Source organism: Saccopteryx bilineata, chromosome 3, assembly GCF_036850765.1.
Source record: "Saccopteryx bilineata isolate mSacBil1 chromosome 3, mSacBil1_pri_phased_curated, whole genome shotgun sequence".
NCBI classification, from domain to species: Eukaryota; Metazoa; Chordata; class Mammalia; order Chiroptera; family Emballonuridae; genus Saccopteryx; species Saccopteryx bilineata.
In genome coordinates this window covers 28,494,571-28,519,392 of record NC_089492.1, presented here as the reverse complement: position 1 = coordinate 28,519,392, position 24,822 = coordinate 28,494,571, and positions in this window count along the sequence as shown.

Below are 24,822 nucleotides of genomic sequence, written 5' to 3'. Positions count from 1 at the left end.
CTCTCTCTCTCTCTCTCTCTCTGCTTCTGATTCACCTGCCTCCTTCTTCTGTATTTACAGATTCTTATTTTAATATTGAATATTGGGCCCAATTGGATAATCTCCTTATTTTAAGGTAATCTGATTAGCAACCTTATTCCACCTGCAACCTCACACGTTCCATGTAACTTAACATATTCACAAGTTCTGAGGATTAGGACGTGAATTTATTTGAGGGACTGTATTATTATGCATACTGCACCCTTAATTATACATTATCAATTGGCTTCTGATTTTTGTATATATAATATGTGTATATAAATATATTTTCTGCTTTTACAGCAAAACTCCCCAAACAATTGTTTCTATACATTTGCTCTTGACATTGTTTCTTGAATGTATTGCAATCATGCTTTCATTCTCACCATCCACTAGAAATTTATTTTAAGGTTAACAATTACCTACTCCTGGCCAAACCGAAGATTAACTCAGGGTTCTCATCAGGGGAGGCTTACTGATATTCATGAAATCTCAGGGTGCTGGTACCAGGAAAGTTTATTTTTGCTCCTGTCAAATGAAGGTTGGAATTGAGAGATGACTGGGATCTACACTATCACTCTTAGACCCAAGTCCTTTCCAACTAATGGTTCCATCATCTCTTAGCTCTCTAGAGTCCTCTCCTGAGTCCTCTAAATACAGTTGAGAGTAACCAGAAGATCAGTGTGCCAAGTTTACTTTTTCTAAAGGCGCTAGCACTGGCAATGATGTACAATATGCCTTCCATGACCCATTTGGCAACATTCAGTATTGTTGATCCACCTAACCTCTGGGCCTCATGGAAATTGCATCTAGCTGTGTGGTCAGGAGGAACGGAAACTGGGATTCGGGAACAAACGGCACTGCACCTGCTGCCTAACCATCACATGCGTTTGATGCAGTTGGTTACTCCCTCCTGGGGTCTTCACTGTTTCCTGAGACCAGCCCAGTCAGTGCCTACAAAGCTCAGCCAGTTCCAGAACCAACACAACCTGTATCAAATTTAAGGGCCGGTGAAATTGAATTGTGTGCTTATTTCTCTTTTCCCAAACTTTTCCTTTCTCCCGTTTTCCACTTATCTTTATTAGCTCTCTGTCTTCCCTTCCCAGACTGTGGCGACCTTTTGCCATTTTCTACACATTTTGTTCTTTGACTCCATAGTCCCTTTTGAACACTTCCTCCAAACACCCACACTCATTAATCTCTGCACGTCATTTTCTCTCTATTTTGATAAAATAACTTAAATATGGACATTTCTCTGTGAACTTCTCTAGTGACAATACACATTTCCCTTAGATCATGGTAGAAGGCCAGAGGGGGAGTTGGCATTTTCTTTAACAAAGACTGCACTGGTTTCTTCAAGCCCAAGTCCTCAAGTACTTTTGTTCTAAGCTTTGGCCATATAGAACTTAATATATTATCATTACTATTAATAATAATAACACTGGTGAAGATATATAGCATTTGTTATATTTGCTAAGCACTGGATTTCATTTAATATACAAAATTAAAATATTATTTCCCCATAATTTCAAGCAAGAGCTATTTTTCTTCTTTTAATGTATCAGATTTCATTTTTTTAGCCTTATAATTATTATCTGGAGGTCTTTTCTGATTATTTATTTTTCTTTACTTTTTTCAATATGCAATTCTATCAAAAAATCCTTTTCATAATGACAGTAGCTAACACTGTCTGACAATTATGGGCCAAAATGTTAAGTGCTTCGTGAGAACTGTCACACCTAAAATTCAAGATATTAGTACCTTATACCCTATTTTACAGAGCAGGAAACAGAGGCACAGAAATATTTAAGAGCTTGCCTAAGATTATGTGGTATCACAAATGTAAGAACAAGACCCCTGATGGAGTCCCAGGTGGATCCCAGCCCCTGGGAACATATGCACAGTTTCCCTGGTGATGGTACATTTCTCATTTGGCCCTTGACTCTCCACATGCCGACTTCTCTGGTTGGGTCCTCCGTCTTCCTCTTTATCGTCATGATTCTTGTCCCTAATTACCTTGGCTGGGTCCCTTTTTTTCTATTTTTTAAATTATAATTTATTAAAATCAGAAATAAGGTGGAGATTTTTGTATGTATTATTTAAAAAATAATTGTTAACCATATATTTTCTTTTTCTCTTCTGAATTTGCAGAATGTCTGTATCCAATTAGAGATAGTTTTTGACTTTCATAAAGTTGTCAATCAGTCATATTTTAAAATCTGCAATTTTATTTATTTAGTGAAATTTTGCTAGATAAGATACAATTCTGGCACATAAGAATAAAATACAATAAACAGATATTTATATATAATAGGAAGCAATGAGGGTAACTTTTGAGAAAGATTTTAAATTCAAAATTCAACAAAAATAATAATAAGCATGATAAATAAATGAGCATGAAAAATAAAAAAGGTAACTGAGAAATTAACTTGTGGTCCTGGCCTGTGGTGGTACAGTGGATACAGTGTTGACCTGGAATTCTGAGTTCACCAGTTTGAAACCCTGGGCTATTCTAGTTAAGGCAGATATGACAACCAATCAATGAACAACTAAAGTGAAGCAACTATGAGTTGATACTTCTCACTCCACCCCGCTTACTCTCTCCTCTCTCCATAATAATCAATAAATAATATCTTTTTTTAAACCAACACATGTATGCCCATATCTGGACAAGTTCACTAATCCATGAATTTATAGTATGTGCTCTAATATGCAATAAGCACACACATGATCTCCTCCTTGACTAATCAAATGCTCATCCTAAACTCTGCAGTAATGATACTATACACAAGACATTGTAAATCAAGTGGAATAAAATAGACTATGAGGTAACTTGATCCAGAAAATCTCCTGGCTTTTCTCTGAACCACATTCAATAAATTCTGATAATTTTAATTTAGACAATTTATGTGCCCAGATGAAAACTAATAAAGTTATTATTTCCAGTATCATTGTTGGAGAAAAAGTTCCCATATTTATTAGTAGTTGAAGAAAATTTAAAAGATTAATGGTATGTTGAAATATCCATTAATAAAATACTCCAAAAATGTTTGTTAGGCTTTCGTTATAAGGAATGTAGATTGTGTTCTTATTTGAATACCAGTGTTGACCTCAACCCAGGGATGCTTGTCAACTTTGAAAGTGAAGAGTGTAAAACTGCCTGGATTTTCATGGTGATTTAACTCTGCTGACCCTTTTCATCAGTTCTTATTTTTAAGGATTTGTAGTTCAAAGCAAAGTCCACAGTTCAGCCCATTACAAAGTAGCATATACTCAAATCCAAGTGAACCTCACTGAATATTAACCTAGCTTTAGTGGATTTCTTTGGTTTCTAAAGAAACTGCTGCTACTTGGCAAATGTTTCCTCAATTTTCTTCTCCTAGTTTCTCTGATGTATGACTATAAGTCCACATGCTCTTAAATTTTTTTTCAAAAACTGTAAGAATCATATGGAATCAAGAGTAGAATAAAGTCAAATCTCCAAATAATGCAAATAAAGATAATCTCACCTTTAGTCCTATTACATATTAATAAATCATGAAAGTTTGTTCTTCCTTTTCCTAGAGAATTTTTTAATCAAGTAAATACACCAGTTACTAGTGTGTTATTGTAACAATATAAATTCTTTCTATAATGTTTATTCTACCCTTAAGACCTCAAGATAGTTTGTTTGCATAAGTTTATATTAAGACCCATAATGCTTGCATATTTTAAAAGTATGACTATAATTCACCAATGGTTGCAAAAGTCTCATAAGATCTTCAGCTATTAATTGTTGCATTTAAAACTGACCATAACAACAGCAATGTAAAGAAGATGATTTTCTAGCATCAGTCATGAAGGTTTTGAAATAGAAGGGAGATGGCTCATTTGGGCAACATACTTCCCTGGGGTCTGATGCTGGATAATTTAAAGCTTATAGCTAATGGGTCTTATCACCTCTTATGACATAGAATTGGCCAGAGGCCCAGACCAGGAGCATGTAATTGGATGAATGATTATTAATTCTGAAGATGATATAAATCAAAGGATTTAAAGAATGGGGTTGTTAGGTTCATAACAACTGGCATCTTTGGCAAATTTAATAGCTTTTATCCTCCCAGCCCTGGCAGGCCAACCTGTGCTAATCTGGGAAGGGTTTCAATATAAGAAAAGGTTCAGGCTAATATGATGACCAGGCTCTGGAGCTCAGACTCCAGGCAAGGTTGATGTAACATTATCTGGAAGCCACCAGATGTCGTACATACATTGTTCATTATTTGATTTGCCAAGTAACTGAAGTATGCACTGGAGAGAAAGAGAGGTTCTACAGCTGTTAAAAGGTTAAGAGATTCTGTCCAGAGAAGTGCTGAGTTCACTGATAAAACTTACTTCCTCTACCTTTGTACAAGTAGCTTATAAAACAACTTCTACTCATTCATTCATGGAAAGTATTTTACAATAACATGAAACATAATCATTATTTTTATGATGATTCAGTTTTCCTGAACACATTAAATTTTTTTTTCCTTTCAAGCTGACTCCTTGCTTATTTTTCATTCATTCTATGGAGAACTCCTAATTGTTTTCTATTTAACCACCACTTCCTAGCTGCTGGGGATATGCAGCTGAATAAAATTTTCCCTGTCATCAAAGATCTTACAGCCCAGTCAGGGAGGCAGATAGAGAAGTAAACCAATAGAACTCAGCTACTGTGCAGCTGCAGGCTCGGTTCCCTGGAAACAGGTACTGAGATGAAGTCTGGGGTACAGGATGATTATTTGAGACGAACACCTGTGAAAGGATGGAGGTGGAAACAGGACTGGGCAGAAGGAAAAGTCAAACAGCTGCAGGTCTGTCAAAGTCTTGAATAACACGGTGAGAAAACTCTGGGGCAACTGCCCATTAGACCTATCTCACATCAGGGTGGTCTTTGCGTCTCTTGCTTTGTTCAGTGGCTGGAAGAGGTCTGCCCTTGGAAGGGGAAGGTTGTTCTCTGTGACTGAAGCTGTCAGCTGAAGGGTGTTGGATGGCCACACTCCCTGTAGGCTGGGAAGCAAGTCCTTTCTTGCAGGGGAATCTAGGTGGTACATCTCTGTGTGGACCATACACAGGATGCTGTGGGACCCTAAAAGGTCAGCTTAGCCTTGGGGGGTAGTACATAGATGGTTAGAAGTGAGGCCATGTTGAATCGTAGAAACAATAATGGTAATAATAGCTAAGATTTGTTGAGCAATGAATGTATGTCAGATATAACATTAAAATTTTCGCTTGGATTATTTAATTTAATATTTACCACACAGCTATGAGATAGATATGTAACTTCCATTCTTAGGTTATAGATGAGGATATAGCAGATGAACCATTAAGTAACTTCCCCAAGACCACAGAGTTGGATTCAATCCCAGGATGTGTGACTTCAAGACCCCCTGGGTAATAAGCACATTTACGCAGGAGTGTGGCTAGGCTATTACTTTGGGGAAATAGTGCATAAAGATATGAACTGCCCATCAAAGTTCCTAACCTAGAATGTGAACTTAATAAGTATTTGTTGAAGGAGGTAGAAAGGGAGGAAGAGAGGGATGAGGGGATGAAGGAAAGAAAAGAAAAAAGAACAAAGTCAAATTTAAAGAACTGTAAGAAAATGTATGTTCAGAAAACTGAGTCTCAAGTTCTGTTAAGAAGCTTCCAAAGTTTTCCTGAAAAGAAGTGGATGGCATTCGTCATGTTGTTCTTTGTGTTCTCTGCATGGGAAGATACTCTTGATATTATTTCCTCCAATTCACCAAGCTTTATTATTATTATTATTATTATTATTAGAGAGAGAGAGAGCAGGAGGGAGAGAGAGACAGGAACATTGAACTGTTTCTGGATGTGCCCTGACTAGGAATCAAACTGGCAACCTCTGTGCTTCCAGACGATGCTCTAGTCAACTGACCCATCAGTCAGGGCTTCAATTGACCACTTCTTAAAGCTACACATGTGATCACCAGTTATTTATCCAGTGACTATCCGAGTTCTCCTATTAGGCTGGGATTATTTACAGAGATTTCTACACTTTAGCCAACTACTTGTGGCCTTAGTGACCACACAATTCTTGCCTCAACAAGAAGAGTTACAACAAACTGACTACACGATTTGACTTTTCAGAATTTGATGGCCATGCTATTTTCACTTCTATTTTTATGTCTCCTTTCCATATTTGTCCCTTCCTACATATTCTGACTTCAGCCCATTGCATCTACCATTCAGTGGTGCTTACTGTTTGTGGCTCTTGCTCAGTTTGCCCAATCAAACTGAGTTTTCACAAGACGCAAGCCTGATCTCAGTAATACTGGAATAGCTGCATTTTCAGCAATCCTGTCTTCCTTAAGCATACGATGTTAAGGGTTCTGAAGAAGCTACATAGGATGCTACTTATGATATCTGTGTAGGCCTATTGCTGTGACATTTTGTCTTTTCACCTTACATAAGGGTTTGCGGATGTTGTTGATGAGATTTTCTAGTTTCTGGCTATGTTTTAACTCATGTGTCCCTATTTTAAATCCCAGGCTCCACGGATTCTGGAGTTCAGAATAGTACTATGTACAAACAGAGCCTAGATACTATAGTGGAAAAGAATGATGGAATACGAGAGGAGGATGATAATGTGTTTCTTTTTTACATGAGTAGAAGAGACGGCATGTCAGAAAATTAATTTTGATGGTACTGGAAGGTAAGTCTCCGGAGTCCCCACTTCCAGCAATGTTTTAAACTTGTAGTAGAATTCCAATTTTTAAAAAAAATTTACAAGAATTTCTATAAAAGAGAAACTGGAGCCTCTGTCACAAGTTAATGCTCTAGGCCTAGTCAAAGCCAAGTAGATGTTTGATTTTCTGCTCTGCTCTGCGGATCTGGATGGGCACCAGTGTGCCATCTGAGACCAGAGCAGGAACATTACCTGGAATGAAATTTAAGAAGCAAGACTGAAATAGTGAGTGTGGAGGAAGCATATGCTTAGCTTCAAATACGAGGTTAAATGAGGGTTAGTGAATAAGAAATAGAGGTGATCACGTACAGATTTGAAAATAGTGTTGGCCAGGACAGGGGAAGGAGATAGGATGAAAGTCCAGAACAGAGATATTTAATACAGGCTAGGTTGGGGAAGTATTTTCCATCTAGATTAGGGAAGGGGTGAGCTTACTAAACACAAGGTATTGACAGTGGTTATGGGGGGGGGTTCCTGTGGACATGGGGAGCAGGGAGATAAGGGAGGTGTGTGATCTCAGAAGGCACATTCTACTTTATTTTCTGTTTTTATGCAGTATACTTACATATGTAACAGTGATTTTTAAAGTACTTTTGTTTTACTAGTGGGCAAAATTCTACATGGAACCCTAGTTCAGGGAAGAAGTAAAAGCAGAGCTGCCATGATTGAATTGGGTGATAGTTGGAACCAATGCCTTCCTCCTGTATGGCCCAGGATGAATGAACTTTTTTTCCCTTTGGAAACAGTACCCTGAATTTTGTTTGAGTTAAAATTTGAAGAATGTATTAGTTTGCTAGGTCTAAAAGTGTGAAAAAGACATTTGCTCAATAGAACATTTGTATGTAAAGATACAGAGGCAAAAAGCAGAAAGACACTGGAAATAGTAAGGCTTTTGGACCTCAAAAGAGTGAGCAATTGTTATTTGAGTTAGATACAAAGAGGGATTCCAAGATGGTGACAGAGTAGGTGGGCGTTCCAACTGTCACCTCCTAAGATCAAACTGGATTACAACTTAAGTACAATCATCTTGTAAAACCAACTTTGGACTAAGCAAAGAGGGGTCTATAACTGAAGATCACAGAGGAAGCCACACTGAGACTGGTAGGAAGGGCAGAGACATGGAAAGGGCTGCCCTGCTCCCAGGAGAGAGCAGGGCGGAGGGTCCGGAGGGACTCTCACTGTGGGAATGGTCACCCTGAGAGGGGAGGGTCCTTAGCCCCAGTCCAGGCATCCCAGCATAGAGCCCCAGAGCCTAGAATAGGCACCTGCACAGCATTTGGCAGTGAAAAGAGCCAAGGTTTCTGTCTTCGAGAGAGATTGGGAGCTCTCAGAGATGCAGGCTCCACCTTAAAGGGTCAGTGAAGAAAATCTTGTTCACAGCCACTTACCTGAGGCTCCTGCAGAAGGAGGGATGAGAGGATTAGAATTGCATCGGAAGAGTGTGAAGTCAGTAACCCAGGGAGAGATACCATGGGGGTCGGCCACTGAAACCTCTGTGCTGAGTCATCTTCCAATACTCCAGTTATCATCTGTCTTGGATGGAGCAGTCCCTTTCCTGAGCCATCAGCCTGGGGAAAAGTAACTGTCCCACCCTCAGAATCTCTCCTGCCCCATTTCATGGAGATTGGGTCATTCTGAGAAGTCATCCAGGAAGCAGAGTGCCTGTCTGTGATAAAGTTTTCTGATGTTGAGGCCAGAGCTTTCCCTTACATGCTCCCGAGTCTATGTCTGGTGCTTCCACCTCATGGGAGACTCAGCAGAAACTGTCTGGACTGTGGGCAAACCACACCTCTGGGACTCAGAGGCCACACCCACTGGACTCTTGGGGCCACACCCTACTGAGGTTTGTGGAAAAAGTCTGGACAGTCTGACACCTGGGGCCAAGGGGTGGAGCCACACTCACTACCCTTCCTAATGCCTGAATTGTCACAGGCTATAGGTTCTACCAGAGGTGTTTTTAGTGGCTGAGCCCAACAAGTAGCCAGCAGACAGAAGCTGCAGGAGGTCAGACTCAGAGAACCTTGGCCTTTTAAGCAGACTTTCCCCAGGCCAAGTATGGGTAAAAGCCAGCCTACGTGTGCACCTTTGTATTTGCATGTGCACCTGGGACCAGCAGAGGCAGCCACAAGTCTGGATTACTTATAGCTCCAAGAAGGTTGCTAAGGGCCAGTTGTGGGCAGTGTCTGCCACTTATCTGTGCCAAGTTTCCTCCAGGGAGGCCCAGGGCCTGCACATCCAGTGGCCAGCTCAGAGAGCATCTGTTCAGGACCTAATGACCCTTGCCGGCAGCATGCCCTAAGGGACAGCTCATCCAAAACTTGGTCCAGCTGAGGCGAATTCCGCTCTCTGTGATCAGCACTGGCACATCAGCTCATGTGTTTTGGATAGGATGAAGCTTCCCAATCAGCCAGCCTGGGTGTTGAATATCCTGCCCCGCTGGGCTAGGTTCCACAGAGGGGAGAGAGGCTTGGAGCATGGACAAAGTGTGGATCCCCACGAGCCTACTATTGGATCCAGTCGAGAGGCTTAGCCACTTTCTAGGGTACACAGTCAGCCTTATGGGAGGACTCTCTGTCTTCCTCCCTGAGACCAGGGTCTCACCGGTTGGAAGAGCTTCTGCAGAGGCAAGTGTTGGCCCCACCAAATCTGAACCTGATGCTCACCTCTCTGAGGAGAAACAGAATTGGAGTATCCAACAGTGTCTGAGGGATTAGGCTTTGGAATAGGGGCCACTTTCTCTGTACCAAGCTCCTGACCAAGAGACCCCTGAAGTAGGAGGTCCCACTAATGTTGTATTTTTAACCTCAGCTGCCCTAACCCACCAAGCTTGCAACCTGTAGATGGATTGGTGGGGTGAAGCCAGTATTAGCCCACACTACAGACTTTCTACAGAAGAATCTGTGGGAAGACCACACAGCTACAGGAGGAGGTAGAGCAGCTGAAAATTAGAGGCAACTGTTACGGAGCTTGGGGCTTTTACAGAGCTACAGTAATCTCTAAGCAGGAGAAAGCTGATCCTTATAAAGAGGATGGTCCCTCTCACACTACCAGGCACAGAATATGCAGACAGAAATCAGAAATAGTGAACAGAAGGTACCCCATGGCAATTTACAAACAATAGCTGAGGCCAAACCAAGAAGACCCAGAACCAACACAACCAGAAGTGGGTGGCAGACAGTACCAATGCCAGACTCAGCTAGTTACACAAGTGGCATGCTCAAAGGAGGAGTCCAGAAGGCACCAGACACTGCAGAGAATAAATATGCCCAACAGAACAGACACTGAACAGTGTCTAATACACATGATCAAGGTTAACCCATAGAGCCAGCCAGCCTGAAGGGATAACTGCACCATGAAAAGAACAACTACATTAAATACTGACATACAACAGGAGGATAAATACTACCTCAAGAAGCATTCCTACAGCAAGGAACTCAGGTGACCTGAAGGTCAGTCCCACTGAGCCTGTCTTCCTCATAAAGACACCACAACAAATTTCAAAGTCAGACAGTTCTACCCAATACACAGACAAAATAGGCAGATTAAAGAAATATGACCCAAATGAATCAACAACAGAAAAAGAACTAAATGAAATGGAAGTATCCAAACTACAAGATGCAAAGTTTAAAATAATAATTTTTAGAATGCTCAAGGATCTTAGAGCAAGAATGGATAATCACAATAAGAACTTAAACAAAGAGATATGAAGCATCAAAAAGTACATTGAAGGTCCTGGCCGGTTGGCTCAGTGGTAGAGCATCGGCCTGGCGTGCAGGAGTCCCGGGTTCAATTCCCGGCCAGGGCACACAGGAGAAGTGCCCATCTGCTTCTCCACTCCTCCCCTTCTCCTTCCTCTCTGTCTCTCTCTTCCCCTCCCGCAGCCAAGGCTCCACTGGAGCAAAGCTGGCCTGGGCACTGAGGATGGCTCTGTGGCCTCTGCCTCAGGTACTAGAATGGCTCTGGTTGCAACAGAGTGACACCCCAGATGGGCAGAGCATTGCCCCCTGGTGGGTGTGCCGGGTGGATCCCAATTGGGCATATGCGGGAGTCTGTCTGACTGCCTCCCTGTTTCCAACTTCAGAAAAATACAAAAAAAAAGGACATTGAAGTCACAAAAAAGAACCAGTCAGAAATTACAAATACAATATCAGAAATGAAGACTGTGCTAGAAGGAATCAACAGCAGGATGGATGAAGCAGAGCATTGAATCAGTGATTTAGAGGAGAAGATAAACATAAGCACAGAAGCAGAGCAGCCAAAAGAAAAGAGGCTCAAAAGGACTGAGGGAACTCTAAGAGGCCTCTATGATAATAAGAAGAGAAATGACATCTGTATCATAGTGGTTCCTGAAGGAGAAGAGAATGAACAAGGGATAGAGAAGAGAACCTGTTTGAAGAAATCAGAGCTGAAAATTTCCCTAAATTGATGAAGAAAAACATCACACAAGTTCAAGAAGCACAGAGAGTCACATTAAAAATTAACTCAAGGAGGCCTACACCAAAACACATCATAATTAAAATGCCAAAGATAAGAGACAATGAATGAATCCTAAAAACTGCAAGAGAAAAGCAGTTAATTACCTACAGAAGAGCCCCCATAAGGATGACATCTGACTTCTAAACAGAAACACTTGAGGTCAGAAAGGATTGATTGGCAAGAAATATTCAAAGTGACACACACAACAAGAACCTATACTCAAGACTACTTTATCCAGCGAGGCTATCACTTAAAATTGAAGAAGAAATAAAAAGCTTTCCAGTTAAAAAAAAGATTGAAGGAATTCATTACAACCAAACAAGTACTGCAAGAAATGTTAAGGCACCTGCTATTAAAAGAGCAGAGGAAAAAAGAAATTGAGAGTAGGAGGATTGTAAATTTAAAGAATAAATGGCAATAAATAAGTATATATCAATAATAACCTTAAATGTAAATGGATTAAATGCTCCAATCAAAGACACAGGGTAGCTGAATGGATAAGAAAAGAGAACTGGGGCTTTAGCCGGTTGGCTCAATGGTAGAGCGTTGGCTTGGTGTATGAAAGTCCTGTATTTGATTCCCAGCCAGGGCACAGACAGGAGAAGCACCTATCTGCTTCTCTACCCCTCCCCCTCTCCTTTCTCTCTCTCTCTCTCTCAGCGCCCCAGCAACCAAGGCTTCATGGGAGCAAAGTTTGCCCAAGCACTGAGAATGGCTCCATGGCCTCCACCTCAGGCACTAGAATAGCTCTGGTTGTAATAGAGCAACTGCCTAGAAGGCCAGAGCATCACCCCCTAGTGGGCTTGCCAGGGGAATCCTGGTCGGGTGCATGTCTTTCTACTTCCTTGCTTTTCATTTCAGAAAATTACAAAGAAGAGAAAAAAGAAAACAAAAGAGGATCAGTACATCTGCTGTCTATAAGAGACCCACCTCAGAACAAAAGATATACAGAGACTAAAAGTGAAGAGATGGAAAAAAGAGTTTTATGCAAATAGAATTGAAAAAAAAAAAGCTGGGGTAGCAATACTTATATCTGACAAAATAGCCTTTAAAACAAAGGCCTGACCAGGCAGTGGCACAGTGGATAGAGCATCAGACTGGGATGCAAAGGACCCAGGTTCAAAAACCCTAGGTCGCAGGCTTGAGCGCAGGCTCATCCCACTTGAGCACAGGCTCACCAGCTTGAGCAAGGGGTCATTGGCTTGAGTGTGGGATCATAGACATGACCCCATGGTCACTGGCTTGAGCCCAAAGGTTGCTGGCTTGAGCAAGGTGTCACTCACTCTACTGTAGCCTCCTGGTCAAGGCAAATATGAGAATGCAATCAATGAACAACAACGGAGCCGCAATGAAAAATTGATGCTTCTCATCTCTCTCCCTTCCTGTCTGTCTGTCCATATCTGTCCCTCTCTCTGACTCTATCTCTGTTTCTGTCAAAAAACAACAACAACAACAACAAAAAACAAAGGCTACAGTAAGGGATAAAGAAGGTCACTACATAATGATAAAGGGAACAATCCAACAAGAGGACATAACCATTGTAAATATTTATGCACCTAATATAGGAGCACTTAAATATATGAAGCAGATTTTGATGGATATAAAAAAACAAGATCAACAACAACACTATAATAGTAGGGGATTTTAATACCCTACTAACATCAATAGATAAATCTTCCAGACAGAAAATTAACAAAGAAATAGAGGTCTTAAATGACACACTAGATCGACTGGATTTAATTGATATCTTCAGAACATTTTACCCCAAAACAGCAGAATATACCTTCTTTTAAAGTGCTCATGGTACATTTTCTAGGATAGACTACATATTAGGACACAAAACAAGTCTCAATAAATTTAAGAAGATTAAAATCATATCAAGCATCTTTTCTGATCACAATGGCATGAAATTAGAAATCAATTACAATAGAAAAACTGAAAAACGTTCAAACACTTGGAAGTTAAATAGCATGTTATTAAATAGCAAATAGGTTAACAATGAGATCAAGGAAGAAATAAAACTTTCCTTATAACAAATGAAAATGAACATACAACAACCCCAAATCTATGGGACACAGAAAAAGCAGTTCTGATAGGGAAGTTCATAGCATTACAAGTATACCTTAAGAAGAAAACTTCAAATAAACAAACTAACTCTGCACCAAAAAAGAACTAGAAAAAGAACAACAAATAAAGCCAAAAGGAAGTAGAAGGAAGGAAATAGTAAAGATCAGAGCAGAAATAAATCACCTAGAGGCCAAAAAAAAAAGAACCCCAAAATACAAAAGGTCAATGAAACCAAGAGTTGGTTCTTTGTAAAGGTAAATAAGATTGACGAATCTTTAACCAGATTCATCAAGCAAAAAAGAGAGAGGACTCAAATAAGTAAAATTAGAAATGAAAGTGGAGAAGTAACAACTGACACCACAGAAATACAAAGGATTGTAAGAAAAAACTCTCAAGATTTAAATGCCAAAAAAATTGGGCAACCTAGGTAAAATGGATAAATTCCTAAAAACAAAGGAAATTAAAACAGTTATCAAAAAACTTCCAGCAAACAAAAGTCCTGAGCTGGATGGCTTCACAGGTGAATTTTACCAAATGTTCAAAGAACATCTATACTCAAATTATTCCAAAAAATCCAAGAGGAGGAAAGACTTCCAAACTTATTTTATGAGGCAAGTATTATCCTCATTCCAAAACCAAGTAAAGACACTACAAAGAAAGAAAACTATAAACCAATATCCATGATGAACATAGATGCTAAAATTCTCAACAAAATATCAGCAAACTAGATCTAGAAACACATGAAAAAGCTTATAGATCATGATCAAGTGGGATTTATTCTGGGGAGCCAAATTCTGTACCATTTATTCTGGTACAATATTTGCAAATCAATAAATGTGATTCATTACATAAACAAAATGAGAGATAAAAATCACATGATTATATCAATAGATGCAGAAAAAGCATTCGATAAAATCCAGCACCCATTTATGATCAAAATTCTCAGCAGACTGGGAATATATGGAACATACCTCAACATGATAAAGGCCATCTATGACAAATCCATGACCAACATCATATTCAATGGGCAAAAATTAAAAGCAATACCCTTAATATCAGGAACAAGACAGGGGTATGCTCTTACTCACCACTCTTATTCAACATAGTACTGAAAGTCCTAGCCACAGCAATCAGACAAGAAGAAATAAAAGGCATTCAAATCGGAAAAGAAGAAGTAAAACTATCATTATTTGCTGATGACATGATACTATACATAGAAAACCCTAAAGTTTCAGTCAAAAACCTACTGGACCTGATAAATAAATTTGGCAATGTGGCAGGATATAAAGTTAATATTCAGAAACCAGTGGCATTTTTACACACCAACAATAAATTGTCTGAAAGAGAAATTAAGGAAACAATCCCCTTCACAACTGCAATAAATATAATAAAGTGTTTATTCTTGAAAGATTTTTGCTGGTTATAGCATTCTGGAATAATGTTTTTTTTTTCTTTTTCTTTTTTTTTAAATAAATTTTTATTAATGGTAATGGGATGACATTAATAAATCAGGGTACATATATTCAAAGAAAACATGTCTAGGTTATTTTGTCATTAAATTATGTTGCATACCCCTCGCCCAAAGTCAGATTGTCCTCCGCCACCCTCTATCTAGTTCTCTGTGCCCCTCCCCCTCCCCCTAACTCTCTCCCTCCCTCCCTCCCATGTCCTCCCTCCCCCCACCCCTGGTAACCACCACACTCTTGTCCATGTCTCTTAGTCTCGTTTTTATGTTCCACCAATGTATGGAATCATGTAGTTCTTGTTTTTTTCTGATTTACTTATTTCACTCCGTATAATGTTATCAAGATCCCACCATTTTGCTGTAAATGAAACGAGGCCCAAAATATAAAACCTGAAATAAAAATATTTTTAACTAAAAAATCAAAAAAATATATAATAAAGTGTTTAGGAGCAAATTTAATCAAGGAGGTAAGAGACTTGTACTTGGAAAATTATAAGACATTGAAAAAGAAATCAAGAAAGACATAAACAAGCAGAAGCACATATTATGTTCATGGATAGGAAGAATAAACATCATTAAAATGTCTATATTACCCAAAGTAATTTATAGATTCAATGCAAAATTCCAATGGCATACTTCAAAGATATAGAGCAAATATTCCAAAAATTTATATGGAATCAAAAAAGAACACAAATAGCCTCAGTAATCTTGAAAATGAAGAATAAAGTGAGAAGTATCACACTTCCTGATATCAAGTTATACTACAAGGCCATTGTAATCAAAGCAGCTTGGTACTGGCATAAGAACAAGCATACAGATTAATGGAACACAACAGAGAACCCAGAAATAAACCCATCCCTTTATGGTCAATTGTTATTTGACAAAGGAGGCAAGAGTATACAATGGAATAAAGACTGTCTCTTTAATAAATGATGTTGGAAAAATTCAAAAGGTACATGAAAAAAAAATTAAACTTAGACCACCAACTTACACCATTCGCAAAAATTAACTCAAAATGCGTAAAAGACTTAAATGTAAGACACGAAACCATAAACATCTTGGATAGCAATATTTTTGTCGACATATCTCCATGGGCAAGTGATATAAAGGACAAAATAAACAAATGGGACTATATCAAACTAAAATGCTTCTGTACAGCAAAAGATACCACTAACAGTGGCTGCATAAGCCTGCATTCCTTTTGGGGCTTTATACATAGGTACTATATATTTTAAATGAAAAACTAAAAATGGAGGACTCTGCTCTTTAGTGTTTCCAAATAAGTGACATTAAAGGTCATGAAAAATAACTGAAAGATTATAAATTTTGAATTATTCACTCCAGGTTTAATTTTGAAGTTCTGTTTTTCTGTACAGAAATTAGATTTTTGCTTTTTGTATAGTAAAATGCCAGGAGCATAATCATGGGAAGTTTTCACTTGGATAGAAACCACAAGTTCACAGTCTACTATAATTTTGTAGGAGGAAGAACAAGAGCTGTACTTGGCCGTAATATGTTCTTCTATATTTAGGAGGATGAGAGCCATCAAAATACATGAGGTGACCTATAATGAGATTTTGTTAATATAGCTAATTTTTGCTCTTTATTTTATATCTTTAACGCTGCTTTACATATTTACTGTTTCACTAGGTATTTTATGCTTTCGATTTTTTTACTATGCTTAGCCATAGTAACAACTTAATAATTATCATGTGACTAACACAGTTTGACTTTCCACACCAAATAATTAATGTAAAATCCATGACAAATGATAAATTTGTTGATTACATATAGAAATGGGAAAATCCAACCCAATTACCATCCTTTTAATATTATGTTAACAGTGGAAATGGAAACCTTCTATCTTAAGCTCACCACCAAAGGCCTTTCCATTCTTCTTGTTTTCATGCCAATGACCTTCTTGTCTTTCTTGAACTCATGCTCCCGGATCCCAGAAATGGACCACATTCTCAAAGTAGACCTCTAGCAGGTAATAAGACATTTTTCTTAAAGAAAAGGAAAATGGAAAAAATAAAGAAGGAAAGAAGGAAGGAAAGGAAGGAAGGAAGGAAGGAAGGAAGGAAGGAAGGAAGGAAGGAAGGAAGGAAGAAAGGAAGGAAAAAAGGAAGGAAGGAAGGAAGGAAAGAAGGAAGGAAGGAAGGAAGGAAAAAGGAAGGAAGGAAGGAAGGAAGGAAGGAAGGAAGGAAGGAAGGAAGGAAGGAAGGAAGGAAAGAAAACCTCTACCTACTTTGTCAGGGCACCTATATTTTCCAACTAATAACATTATCATGTGTTGAATAGCACACAGTTTTCAGAATTAGATCTGGGATAAAAATTGGGATCTGATTCTGTGTGTCCAAGTTTGTGACCTAGGTTGATTTATTTTTTCAACCATAAATGAGGAACAATGTGTGGTCCCAGGTGGCATAGTGAGCACTGTCCGCTACAACCAGCAGGCATGCAGTAACTGTGAGTGCCCATTTCATGGCCAGTTCATTCTCATGACTTCTGGAGGCTACTCTCCTCCTGGAGCTCTGAATTATAAAACTTGCCTAGAAATTGTTATTTTAAATAATAATCTACTAAATTCTTTATGATTGCCTACATTGAGTGGCATGGCAGACCTTTCCTGTGTGAACAGCACTCTTTCCTATAATGCTGTAGTTGAGATAACCATCCTCACGCCATTCATATGTTACAGGTGTGGCCACACCCCAATCAGAGTAGTCCTTCCTTTAGCCAAAGAGATTAATAGATGTGATCTCAGTCAGGACAATACCCCCTAGTTTTTCACCATAAATGTTAGTAAGACCATCTTTTTCCATTGGACTTGATAAGTTGGCAGAATATGAGTCTGCGGGTGTCATCAACTCTCTTGTGTACCACATGAAGAACTACCTGAAGCAGAGAGAGAAGGAGAGAGAAAAAGAGAAAGAATCTTAGGGCTTATGGTATCAGTTGAATCCAGACATTACAGAAGCCATCTTTATTCCTAAATTTCTTCCTTTTATTTGTAAACTCTTTGAGATGGGCTTTTGTGATTTGCAATGAAAAGAATTCTGAAAATACACATACATTTTGGCTTCTAGAAGAAGCCACTTTGACTAAGTAGATAAAAATATCAATTAGGCCTTTTAACACATCTATAATTTTTTAAAAACAACTATAAGTTAGAAAGACTATATAAAAATATTTGATATTTTTCTATTTTTGGGTCCCTTGTGTTAATAGCTACACTAAAGTTTATAAAGACAAATCAGCCTACCATGCATTAAGGGAAGTGTATTAATACTGAATCTGGGTGACTAATTTTCATATTTAAATGCACCTTAGAAGCAATTTGGTTTAAGAATCTCAAGAAAGTAAACACCAGCACCAAACACAACACAAAACTGTGTTCATGCTGGGAATATTCACGGGTGTTCATCAGGGCAAGTGTTGGATGTAGAGCTGTTGGCTACAAGTCTGGCATTGTCTGTAGAATCTCACATGGGTCTGCATGTGGTACTTTTCACCTCACCACTCTCAGGTGACAAAGGAGTTAATGCAATTAAGGTGCAGATATATTTTAAGTGAGAGGAGAGGAGATGGAAAGACAGACTCCCATATGCGCCCCAACCAGGATCCACCCAGTAACCACTGTCTGAGGCTGATGCTAAAATCAACTGAGCTATTCTCAGTACCTGAGGTTGATGCTTGGACCAACCGAGCTATCTTCAGAGCCCAGGGCCTATGCTCAAACCAATCACAGCCACTGGCTGTGAGAGAGGAAGAGAGAGAGAAGGTGAGAGGGAGGGAAAGAGAAGCAGATGGTTGCTTCTCTTGTGTGCCCTGACAGGGATCAAACCTAGGACATCCATATGTCTGGCTGATGCTTTATCCACTGAGCAAACCAGCCAGGGCCTAAGTGAAGATATTTAAAAGAGGAAAAATTTAAATTTTCATGGTAGTGGTGGACATGGGGAGAAATGTTCAGATTCTGGATTTGTTTTGAGGGTAGACTCAGTAGCTATCAGTTGAATACTTTCTACAAACCCTAATGGTGACAATATATATATTCAAAAAATATTAAAGTATACATAATGAGTATAAGTGCACAATTTTTCTCAGTATTAAATATATAAAATATAAAGAAAGTTTTATCAAGAATTTCATTAACTAGAGCTTGAAAAAGGAAACCATTCCAAGCGAAGAGTCATCAGAGAGGGAATCTGGGAAGTAACTCTCATTCCTTGCTCTGCATTTGAGTGTACAGGAGATATCGAACCTCTCTTCTCTCTGCTGTCCTCCATCTCCTCCTCTGTCTTGCTGTCACTTGTGTATATAATTATATATCTACATCCAGGGCCAGTATCATAATTTGTGGCACTCAGTGAAAAATGAAACTGCAGAGCCTCTTGTTCACAAAAGCAGAAGAAAAAAGGCATTAATAATATAAAGGTACTAAAATATAGGCCCTGGCCAGGTAGTTCAGTGAGTTTGAGCATCTTCCTAATACAACAAGGTTGCAGGTTTGATCCCCAGTCAAGGCACATACAAGAAGCAATCAATGAGTGTATAAATAAGTGGAACAACAAATTGACGTTTTCTTCTTTCTCTCAAATCAATAAAAAATAAAATAATAAAATATAAAGATTTTCTATCCCATCTGTAGTCTCTCAACATGTCATGGTGTTTCTAAAAATTTTTAAATTTATTGTTCTGTGTAAAGAAAATTAAAAAATTTTAATTAGAATGAATTTTAACTATGTTTGCCTCCTGCAATGTTAGTTTTAAATGCAAATATAACAGCATTTTATCTAGATGTAGAATCATTGCAATCACACAATTTGTATTTTGTAACCTTTACATGCATGTATATTTAATTTTTACTAGAACTGAAAACTAACTCAACCTTTTATTTTGCTTCTTGGTAAGTGCACATTCTGCCAGCATTCCTGTGTCCTAGGCATACTGGCCAGGAAGGCAGAGCTGAGAGGAAGATGAACCGTGCACTGTGTCCTAGGCTTACTGGCCAGTAAGGCAGAGTTGAAAGGAGGATGAACCGTGCACTGTGTCCTTTCCTTTTTCTTCAGTGTCAACATTTTTAGCATCACTAGAGGGCCAATCCAGAGAAGCAATGCAAAGAAGATACATGAGAAAATGTCTTGGTGATTTGTGTTTTTTAGAATGCCTTTGCCTCCTTGTATTTGGAGCAAGTTCTATTTGAATTGAAAGTAAAGCTTCTAGGAGAAGCCGTGTCCCCACTTAGCAATAGCCAACATGCGGAACTCCCACTCACAGTGGGTCCCTGGGATTTCTGTGCTCATGGGACATTGAGACCACTAAATGCAAAGAAAGTGCCAAGAAATGACAGACATGCCATATTACACGTATCTCTTCTGCTCACTAACATGCTCTAAGGTCTCATTGGACCTCATTTGCAAAACACACCTTCAAAGTTTATTAAGAGTTTCAAGGCAACAACAACAGAGCATTAAGTAAAATATGGGGTAATCACACAAGTTGCACACCCAAGAACCCAACCCTGTTTATATGTTAAAATTTGAGGGGGGGACTATGTAACCTAAGATCTATTTGAGAACATTCTGTGACCATTTAAAGAACTAATTATTAGAGAACATTTTGCATCCACCCCCTGCTCCTCAATAGATCATATATACCTTTATGACAATTCTCAAAATTACAAGTATTTACACTGTCTCTCTTGTCTACTATACTGTGAACACTCTGAGGCACAGACTTATGTATTCTGATGTACGTTCCTGTCACCACCTACAGTAGTAATGTTAGGCTCCTACTAAAAGGTACTCAGCACTTATATCCTGAAAGAATGAAGGACTCTTTCTTATTTCTAGGGTTATAATTATTGTTGAGCTTTCAAAAATACATTTTAATATTTATATGCCATTCTTTATGAACTGCTCTAATTCTTTTTGTTGATTTATGTGTAAAACTGTTATGTAGGAGTCTATATGATTCAAACATACACAGGCATGACATCTTAAGCATTTTATTTTGATTTTCATATACATCTTTAGTCTCTTCAATCGCTGAAGATAATTTTTCGAACATTAATGTTAGATATAAGTTTGAAGTCTTGAATAGCAAAATTGTATCCACCAGGCTATCTTACACCTTCTTACACTTTCTTACACCTTCTGGGCACTTCTTACACCTTCTGGGCACTGCTCACTGGAATTATTTTTTTCTGGTTTATTTTCCTCTCATTTCCAAGGCTACTGCTGGGGACAGCAGGAAGAAAACTGAAGTGAACACAGAAGAGGAGAATACAGCCTGACCAGGCAGTGTTGCAGTGGATGGAGTGTCAATCTAGGATTCAGAGGACCCAGGTTCAAGGCCCTGAGGTTTCCAGCTTCACGTGGACTCAGCGTGGTTTGAGCAAGGCTCACCAGCTTGAGCCGAAGGTCGCTGGCTTGAGCAAGGGGTCACCCCTGGCCAAGGCACATATGAAAAAGCAATAAATGAACAATAAAGGTGCTGCAATGAAGAATTGATGTTTCTCATCTCTCCCTTTCTGTCTGTCTGCTCCTATCTGCCCCTCTCTCTGTTTCTTTCTCTGTCACAAAAAAAGAAGAGGAGAATACAATTCTACCACCACCTGCCATCCATATTTATTTTATAGAACATTAGAACCCTTCAATTGGAAGCAAACTCTTAAATCATCTTGTTTGACTTCTTCCTTAATGCAGAGATCTAGTGTGTAGTACCTCTGACCAGTTTATAAAAATCAATCTCTGAGTTCTAGGCTCTGAACCAAGATTCAGAAGTGTGTTCCCTGGAAAAGGAAAGAATGTGTTTCTGTTTATACTCAGAATGGCTTTTTAAGGTGGCATTTCTCAGTCATCCCCATAAGCCATATGCCTTAGGATTTCATAAGACCTTAGCTTTCAGAATATATTACTATTTAAACCATACTTTTCTTTTAGGAATTTTGAGAAATTTGCTATTTTGAAATTTACTTGATTCTTAAAGACAACAGTTACAACTCTGAATATAATTATGAATTTCTTTTATTTCCAAATATGCATTTATACCTAAGGATAGAATGTGTGAGATGAAAAAAACAAAACCAAACCCATGGTTTTGTTTCATGTGAAATACTGGTTATTTCACGAGGATGTGAGAGCCTACTGACACTTTTTCTAGGTCCTGGAAATGAAGTGATGGTCTCATGGTCTGTCTTCAGAAAGCTTCCTGTGTTGAGGTCAGACAGTAATAGAACAAGTAATCCCGATGCACTTAAGGCACCTTTTGAGGTGAGCAGAGCCATGGGAGTAAGTATTAGAGACACACACCTGGTTCAGAATGTTCAGAGTTTGCCAGGACAACAAATGCTTAAGCTGAAGCTTGGAGAAGTGGATGTTGTCAAGATGAAGAGAGCAGGAAACCACATATTTGATGGCCCGATGACCAGAGAGGCCATGATGAGTTAGCAGGGGTAGTCAACCTTTTTATACCTATTGCCCACTTTTGTATCTCTGTTAGTAGTAAAATTTTCTAATCGCCTACCGGTTCCACAGTAATGGTGATTTATAAAGTAGGGAAATAACTTTACTTTATAAAATTTATAAAGCAGAGTTACAGCAAGTTAAAGTATATAATAATTACTTACCAAGTACTTTATGTAGGATTTTCGCTAAGTTTGGCAGAATAAATCTTTATAAAACAACTTAATCTAGTTAAATCTATCTTTTTATTTATACTTTGGTTGCTCCGCTACCGCCCACCATGAAAACTGGAACGCCCACTAGTGGGCGGTAGGGACCAGGTTGACTACCACTGGGTTAGAGGAACTGAAAAAAACCATTATGGTCAGTGTGTGGTTAAAGGGGGTTATCAGGTGAGATTGAAGAGGTGGGTGTGAGCCAGTGTGAGGGCCTCATACAGTCAGTGTGGAATTTAGCACTTAGTGCCCAGGAAATGGGAGCTATGAAAGGTTTTGTAAGTAAGGTGACTGTAGATGACTGGCAGCATGGAACAACATGTGCAGTCCAGGGTGGGCCCAAGGCAACTCCCACGGCCCAAGGGGGCTGATCCTTAAATATTCAGGAATTTTGCCAACTGGTTGTTGCTAAACTGTCAGTAGCTTGAAATAGGCCATGATGGGAAAATTTACATATTGGAAATTGGCAAATACCATAAATAGCGTTTTGTTGTTTTTGTTGTTGTAGGAAAGCTGGTTTACTAGCATATGACTGTAAGCAAGGGGAACATGATGACCCCGACCAGATGGTAGCCGTAGGAAGGGAAATATGTGTTACCTTTGAGAAACAGTGAGCCTGCTATGTCTATGTGGAAGTAGACGTAGATAGAAGAAATGCATAGCAGGCACCAGGCTCATTTCCAACCCGTCTGGGGACTTCTAACTTGACACCTGTCAAGTAGCTCCAGATTGAAAGCAAAGGTCAAACTCTTCAGACATTCCATTCCACATTCAGTCATGTCATTTGTTTTTTAAGAAAATGTGCATTAAATTTCTTACCATAGGTTCTTATAGGCAAATTAATAACACTGTACTTCAATTTTGGCAATACTCTCAGTAACATAAAGCAAAAACTTTTTTTTTTTCTATCCAGAGATTTGTTTTACTCACCTGGCATTGATTGCTCATGTTCTCCAAGCCCTCTCAGATCAGACAATGTGAATGCCAAATGTGGAAGGCAACTTGGACATTAAACTGTACATTCTCATGTGATTTGCAAGATTTGCAAAGATGACTTTTCTCCAGGGTAATGCTGAAGCAGATGTTACAATTCTGTGAAAGTTTTATTTGTAATTTTATGAGATTAGCACACACACACACACACAAAAATCCATATGGTATGTTCTTGTTGGTTTTCAGCAAGAAACGATTTAGAGAGGTAAGAAATAGAAGAGAAAATATATTTATTTTGGCCAATTCAATTGCTAAGTAGACTCATTATTTGTATTCTGGCTCAAAAGTTTCACATTTGGAATGTGGATCTGAGTTTTATTTTCTTGCTGTGTTAGGGGTTGAGTAGCTTCACCAATAGTTACTCTCTCTGTGACTGAAAAACCATATCCTGTCATTTTTATGCTTCGGAGAGGATTCTATTTAGATAGAGGAAAGTGTCAGGAATGAAGCTTTCTGACAGCAGGGTGAAACTCTCTCACATTTAAAGAATTCTCACCAGAGGTGTTTGTAATCTCCCTCCAATGTTTCCTTCCTCCTAAAACCTGTTTGAAGATAAAGCAGAGTGTAACCTGTGCCCTGTCAACTTCCTGCAGAGTGTTAACTCAAAAGCCTCCATCATTTACAGAGAGCATCTTTTCACAAGTTCCTGGTGTTTGGGAATGAGTTCCAGATCACTTTTCATAGGGCTGACTGTCTATTGCCCGAGGCCACCATCGCTATTCATTAAAATTTTGGAAGGTGGTATTTAGCTTCATTAAAGGATTAAAGGATCTTGAAACAAGGCACAGTGTGATTTCTTGTACATAAATTCATCTTACTTCCCCAAAGCTTGTAAGATGGGAAATGGCTTATGAGAATCTGATAGTTAAAAAAAAAATAGAGTGTGAGAACACCCTTGATATCCAGGGTTTGTTGCTATTGTTGATATGGTCCATATTTTACTTTTAAGATGTAAAGATAAGTCCAATACATTAATATTTTTTAGTTCAACTTAAAGGAACCTCTCATTATGTATTATACCTGGATGTTGGGACTATTGTGGTGAACAAAACAGATAAATTCTTTGTTCAAATGGAGATTACATTCTGGGGATGCATGATTAAAGGAAAGAATGATGTATTATTACCTGCTTAAAGGTAGAACCAATTTTTTAGTTATGATTCTTTCCAGCTCTTTAAAACTTTTTTTTTTCCAATAAATTTAGTCTTAAGAAGAGTTGCAAGGATAATACAGAGAATTCTCTTATTTCCCCTAAGGTTAACTTCTTACATCTTGAATGGTAAGATGATCATAACTAAGATAATAACATGGGTAAAAGACTACTTAATAAACTGGATTTTATTCCTAGTTCTCCAGTTTTCCCTCGTGTCCCTTTGCTGTCATAGTGTC